This window comes from Gekko japonicus, unplaced genomic scaffold, assembly GCF_001447785.1.
Source record: "Gekko japonicus isolate JY-2015 unplaced genomic scaffold, Gekko_japonicus_V1.1 scaffold4587, whole genome shotgun sequence".
Taxonomy (NCBI): Eukaryota; Metazoa; Chordata; class Lepidosauria; order Squamata; family Gekkonidae; genus Gekko; species Gekko japonicus.
In genome coordinates, this window is record NW_015175509.1 from 59,585 (window position 1) to 66,955 (window position 7,371).

The window sequence follows — 7,371 nt, forward strand, 5'->3', positions numbered from 1 at the left end:
TTACAAACTCCTTTCCCTTCCCCTCCCCACAACAGACACCCTGTGAGGTGGGTGGGGCTGAGAGAACTCTGACACAAACTGCTCTTTTTCAAGGACAGCTGTGCCAGAGCTTGTGACTGACCCAAGGTCACATCAGCAGCTGCAAGTGGAGGAGTGGGGAATCAAACCTGGTTCTCCCAGATTAGAGTACGCACACTTAACCACTACACCAAACTGGCTCTATCATTTCTTTCTTATCCTCTCCACCTAAGCTGATACACACACAGTTAAACTAAAAAATAATATCAGTTTATTGGGCCCACCACCCAAAAAAAGCAAAATGGGGTGGAAAGTGCCGTTAAGTCACAGCGAACGTATGGAGACCCCAATACGGTTTTCAAGGCAAGAGATGTTCGGAGGTGGCTCGCCACTGCCTGTCTCCACGTCACAACCAGTGTTCCCTCTGATATGAGTTAGTGTGAGCTAGCTCTCAGGTTTTTAGCCCCCAGCTCACAGATTTTTGTCTCAGCTCAGGAAGGAGGGCTCCAGAGCAAACTAATTGACGCAGCAGCCAAATGGCTCGCTCACAACTTTAATGCCAGGAGCTCACAAAGCGGAATTTTTGCTCGCAAGACACCCTGTGAGGTCGGTGTGGCTGAGAGAGCTCTGACAGAAACTGCTCTTTTTCAAGAACAGCCCTTATCAGAACTACGGCTTGCCCAAGGTCATCCAGCCAGGTGCAAGTGGAGGAGTGGGGAATCAAACCCGGTTTTCCCAGGTCAGAGTCCGCGCACTTAACCACTACACCAAACTGACCCTTATACATCAGAGTGGTCACAGGCCATAGTGAAAAAGGTGGGTACCCTAGGTATTGATCTGGAGCCCCTCTATAACTGTGGTGAGGTAGCAATCTTGCAGGTGGTGAGGAGAATTTGGGATATAGAGGCGCAGATCATTAATGCCGGTAGTCTTGGAGTTTGTTCTCCCTATTCATTACCCCTCCTCCCCTTGCATACCTCCATGGTACATATATCGCCTAATTTACAATTCCGGTTTTTAGGAGGGTTTTTATGCTTGCAAGGTTCAACCTTTTCCCCTCAGTAGTGGTCTCCGGTAGATACAGGGGTGTGCCGTACAAGGATAGACTGTGTAACTGTAATCTTGGGGAACCTGATTCTATCAGCCATATTCTCTTTCGCTGTCCTAAATATTGCGCTATGCGCAATGTGTTGATTCGCCCGCTTCTCCCTGTGCAGAAAGATTTTCTGGATAGGGATTTAAATTTCTTTCTAGCAGACAAGAGTCCAGCAATAACACTATCTGTCACTGAATTTTTGACTTATGTATGGAAGTCAAGAGTAGTACTCTGTAAATCTCGTAAAGCATGTTAGGATTGCTTTGTATTTTGAGATATTGGGAATGTTGGTTGATGTTGTTTTAGTACTATCCCTTAAATTTTGCCTTTGTTCTGGTTATCTGTGTTATGCCAATAAAGGTTTTCTGTTCTGCTCGCAAGACTCCACAGCTTAGAGGGAGCATTGGTCACAACCCTGGTATTCCTGAAGGTCTCCCCTCCAAATATTGACCAGGGCCGACCCTGCTTAGCTTCCAAGATCTGACGACATTGGGCTAGCCTGGGCTATCCAGCTCAAGACTAAGAAACGATGTCAAGTCCTAATTCCACTGTTTGGAGTGTAATCCTTCAATTCCCCTGTCTTGCCCACTTACGAGTTATAAATCTGTATCATTCGGGCATGTGCAATTACTTGTTCAATTCGCAATATAAACCTTATGGATAAAAGAGCACAACTTTGACGTCAATGTGGGGTGGTTGGGTTTTTTTTTTTGAGAACACAGACACGCTACTGGCCCGACTCACACGGTGCGTCCGACAAAGGAGGCTTTTGCTGAAAAAAGCACATGCCACGGAGAAGGCCTGGCCACAAGGCAAAGGAAGCCCACGAAGGAGGCAGCAGCAGAAAGGTGTGAGCCGAATTCACCACACGCACAAACACACATGAAGTGCACCCAACGCAACCTTCGTCCCACAATCGCTCCTCCTTTGACAGCCAGGGAAGAGCCCAGGTGCCGTATGAAACCATCGGAGCTAGAACGCTAGCCCTTTCTTGCAAGCTCCTCCCCAGCCGACCGAGCCTCTGAGACGGTGGCGGCGGCTTCCCAGATCGGCCGATCTTTTCAATGAGATGTTGTCGGCCACGTGCAAAAGTTCTATGGGCTCCTTCTAGCGCAATTCTCCCAGCTCCCAAAGGAGGAGAAAGAGTGAGATGGCGGCCGTACAGGTGGATCATGCGGGGGAGGCTGCGGAAGACGACCGGAAACGGGAGCGAAGACACAGCACCTGCGGCCACTGCCGAAGACATGCAAGAAGCAAGGGCAGGGGGCTGGCCGGGAGGGCGGCAGGATAAGCCAACCGGGGGGAGGGAAGGGTGCCGTGCTGGGGCCACAGGTGGCGAAATGGCTGTCCGCCCCCTGGCATGCCACAACAAACTAGACAGACTCGGAGGTGCCACAGGACTCTGTCTCAGAGAGAAATGGGGGAAGTACTGTTCATACCGTGAAAAGGTAAGGCTTTTGTCCGTTAGTGGACTAAGTCTTAGTCCTGATAAACTGCGCAGCCACTTTTGGGGGGGAAAGAAAGGGGGGGAAAGTTACAGAATTGAAAACATTTCTGCAGGTACGCTGTTTAGGGGGTCTCGTCAAGAAAGCTTCGCCTGGGCGCTAAAAACCGGCAGCATCAGAGCACGCAAATGACACTCGATAACGGTATTTCTGGAAAAACAGGGACTGTGCGGAAGGGAATCCCAATAAAGCAGGCGTCCAGGCTTTAGTAGAACCCCCCTCCCAAAGACCTCACCCACTGTACATCTGCCGCCGCCGCACCCCCCCCCGACAAAGATGGTCTTAAGAACGGCAGAAATCTCAGCAAAGGTTTGGCCGAAACCACTCCACCAGCATTTGAATGATTCACTGAGTAGCCAGCCTATGTTCCAGTGAAAGCACATTACCAATGGTCACAATGTATGTTTCCCCTGATTTACATGCACGGCATCTTCTTCAGGTGATGGGAGATGCCACCAAGCCCGACTACTTGGGATAGTGCCCCGAGACTTCCTGCACAGCCTCACGATGCAACTGGGGCCAGTCTGACAGTGCATGACCCGCGTTTCTGGGTTATTGGCCACAATGTACAGATGGAACACTCTGTCTGGGGCAGCGACGGTCTCTATTCTTGCTGCTTGGATGGCAACAGTGGGAGGGGCTTCTGGAGTCCTGGCCCCATTGGTGGACCTCCTGATGGCACCTGGGTTTTGGACACTTTGTAACACAGTGTTGGATGGGATGGACCACTGGCCTGATCCAACATGGCTTCTCTTATGTTCCTACGTCTGGGGCAGTGGTGTTCTGTATTCTTGGTGCTGGGGGGGGGCAACAGTGGGAGGGCTTCTGGAGTTCTGGCCCCACTGGTGGACCTCCTAATGGCACCTGGGTTTGGGCCACTGTGCGACCCAGAGTGTTGGACTGGATGGGCCACTGGCCTGATCCAACATGACTTCTCTTATGTTCTTATCTTCTCTGAAATCTTGGTGCTTGGGGGGCTACAGTGGGACGGCTTCTGGAGTTCTAGCCCCGCTGGTGGACCTCCTGATGGCACCTGGGTTTTGGCCACTACATGACACAGAGTGTTGGACTGGATGGGCCATTGGCCTGATCCAACATCGGCTTCTCTTACGTTCTCACTTGTCCCATTGCCATTACCTTCAATATTCACACACAAACATGGTAGAAGATGACACCTGCGCTGATTTCTGTTCTCTTTAAGCCGGCAAAGTCAGGAGAAACCTTTTGCCAATTTCACTGACGCCTCCTCCTTTTTAATTCCCTTTAAGGGCTGGGGTGTGGGGGTGGAAAGCGCCGTCAAGCTGCGGTCGATTTACGGCAGTCCTGTAGGGTTTTCGAGGGAAGAGACATTCACAGGGGGTTTGCCATTGCCTGCTTCTGTGTAGCGGCCTTGGGCTTCCTTGGTGGCCGCCCACCCGAATACTGACCAGGACTAGAGATGTGAAGGCCCGGGAAAAAAACCGGAAAAATTCGGGGAAAAACGGGTTTTTTCCCGTTTTTTCCCGGAAGCCTTTTTTGTTTTTTTCCAAAAAATTGGAAAAATTGAAAAAAGAAAAGAAACTTGATTATGGAACGTTTTATTTTAACATGATGTATAAAATATTTTAAGACAAGGTGTTCAAATATTTTCCAAATCATTTCTAATATATATATATATATGGTATCAGATTGATCTAATTTCTGTGCACTGAGGACAAGCAAGTCCTAGGTTACAAACTGAACTCTCCAATGCAAGAACAAGATGCATTTCTTCCTTTTGTCTGTTGTCACGAGAAAAGAAAAAGGCTTCAGTTTTGTTTTTGCATGTGGGCGGGTATTCTGTTTGTAATAACTGTTTGGATACACTATATTTTTAATATGCTAGTTGTGATAATTTCATGCCAAGTAAAAATGTCCATAGTCATATTTTATGTTCCTAAAGTAACAGAATGACTTTCAATCTAGAAAAGACAAAATAAATGCTAATGTAGCATTTTTTTTCAATTTTTCCGAAAACTTCCGTTTCCCCCCGAAAAAACCAGGTTTTTTTCCGACCTTCAAAATTTCTGGAAATTTTACATCTCTAACCAGGACTGACCCTACTAAGCTTCCGAGATATGGTAAGACTGGGCTAGCGTGGGCCACCCAGGCAGGGCTCAGGGCTGTCACGTACAAACTCCTAACAGAAATGTGAGGACTGCAGAGTATTTGAATATTTGGGCTCTCCTGGAGAAAGCCCTTTTGTTATTCTTGGACTCTTTTGCTCTCCCGTGAAAGCTTTGTTCTTCTGAACAGAGCCTTCTGCGGGGGGGGTGTGTGTGCAAATGGACAGGACCGGCAATCACACATACATATGCATTTTTTAGTTGCATGAGAAGGTCAGGAAGGTTCCCACACTTCTGTCATTCCGCAAAGTACGAAAAACAGATTTCTCCAGAAGGGCATTTTCAGAAAGTCAACAGGGCTGTATCATAACGGAATTATTCAGGAAGGGGCATTATAAAGTGAACGGGTCCAGATGGAAGTCCCGTCTCGCCCCTGATTCTCAAAAGTCTGGGACCTTTTTATAATAGAGAAAATTACGGACCACGTCCGATGTGTAGATCAGTTTCCAAAGACTTCCTTTTATGCGAAACCACATAAACAGATTTACCTTAAATTACTCTACACTTAAACCACACGTTCCTCAATTACCTTACACCTACAATATGCTGGTTGTGTAACACTAGGCTAAATTTCACACCATATAAGAAGAAGAGATTGAATTTATACCCCGCCCTTCACTTGGAGTCTCAGAGTGGCTTACAGACTCCTTTCCCTTCCCCTCCCCACAACAGACACCCTGTGAGTTGGGTGGGGCTGAGAGAGCTCTGAGAGAACTGCCCTTGAGAAAACAGCTCAGAAAGAACTTATCAGTGACCCAAGGTCACACCAGCAGCTGCATGTGGAGGAGTGGGGAATCAAGCCCAGATCTCCCAGATTAGAGTCCGCACTCCTAACCACTACACCACACTGGCTCTCTAATGAACTTACTAAGTTATACTAATGAACTAACTAAATTATGTTTACTTCATTTATACCTCACTCTCCTTCCCAATGGAGACCCGACCTGGCTTACAACAGTCAACGCTTTTCGGTTTTGTCCCCAAAACAACCCTGTTGAGGTAGGTTAGGTTGAAAGTTCATGACTGGTCCAAGGCTCGAGAGAATCCCGAGTCCTCAGATGCAAACTGTTTCTAACAGCAGGAGGAAAAAGAGGGCGACCAGCTTCACAGGGCTGTTGTGAAAATAAAATGGAGGGGGGGGAGATATACACCACTGTGAGCTCCAAAGAAGGAAGGCAGTAGATAGATGTATTAAGGTAATAAGAGAGGCATCAGAGGCACTTCGGCATCACGTGCGAATCCACTTCGGAGGAAATGAGGGTGGCCAACCTCACAGGGCTGTTGTGAAAATAGAATCAATTGTTTTAATTATTTTTAATTAATCTTATAAACAACCCGGAAAATCTACAGCAACTTATAAATACCGTTTACAGATACTGTTGTACCCGCCCTGAGCCCTGTTGAACAGGGGAGAGCAGGCTATAAATCCAAGAAATTAATAAATGAAATGAAGAAGGGGTGAACGATATATACACTTTTGTGAGCTCCTAAGAGGAAGGGAAGTATACAGATGTACTATCATCTCCAGAGAGGCTCAGGTGCCACGTGCGAATTTACTACTGAGGTTAAGGAGGAAAAGAGAGTGACCAATCTCACAGGGCTGTTGGGAAAATAAAATGGAGAAGAGGGGGAAAGATACATGCTGCCATTAGCTCCCTGGAGGAAAGGCAGCAACCAGCTTTACGAATGTAACAAGAGAGGCTCCAGAGGGGCTTGAGGCATTACACACGAGTCTACTTCCCAGGAAACAAGGGTGGGCCAGCCTCACAATCAATATACAACAATCAAGAAGGGGGGGAGCAACAGACACAACCCTGAGTGCCTCATGGTAAGGTTAGTATACAGATGCACTATTTAAAAAACAAACAAACATGTTTTAACTATTTATTTTTCTCTACTTCTTGTTTTTAATTGTTGATGTTTAAATATGATGTACACTGCCCTGAGCCTTCCAGGGCAGCGTGGTTTATAATAACAGCAATATAACGTAACAAGAGAGGCTCCTAGGATTACCAGTTCCCTTCTGGACACCGGCAGGGGATGGGGGAACAGGGCTGCCAGCTCCAAGATGGGAAACTCCTGGAGGTTTGAGGATGATCTGTGTAGTCTGGGGAGGAGCTGTAATTCCAGGCTATCCCCAGGTCCCACCTGGAGGCTGGCATCCCCAGCAGCTCCAGAGGGGCTTGACGAAGAAGAGATCAGATTTATACCCTACCCTTCACTACTCAAAGGAGTCTCAGAGTGGCTTAAAATCTCCTTCCCCTTCACCACAACAGACGCCCCGTGAGGTAGGTGGGGCTGAGAGAGCTCTCCCGAGGACTGCCCTGGAGAGAACAGCTCTGAGAGAACTTGTGACTGACCCAAAGTCACCTCAGCAGCTGCGTGTGAAGGAGTGGGGGGGGGAATCAAACTCGGTCGTCCCAGATCAAGAGTCCGCGCTCCTCGCCACTACACCAGACTGGCGTTCCCTGGGAATCCGCTTCTGAGGGGGGGAAAGCCAGCGGCCAACCTCGCAGGGCTGTTGTGAACTCAAAAGGGAGCCCGGGGAAAGCGACACACAGGCCACCCGGGAGGAAGGGCCGTCTGCAGCTGTACTAACTGAACGGGG

At 48.2% G+C, this 7,371-nt stretch overlaps 1 protein-coding gene across 1 annotated transcript in view; it reads right to left on the minus strand.

Annotated features, from left to right (window-relative positions):
* LOC107122871 (S phase cyclin A-associated protein in the endoplasmic reticulum-like) overlaps positions 1-7,371 on the minus strand; it is a gene marked incomplete at its 3' end in the record, with an annotated part of 63,010 nt that overhangs the window by 54,599 nt on the left and 1,040 nt on the right. Inside the window, exon 2 of the mRNA XM_015426012.1 lies at positions 2,554-2,618. The remainder of the gene's footprint in view (positions 1-2,553; positions 2,619-7,371) is intronic.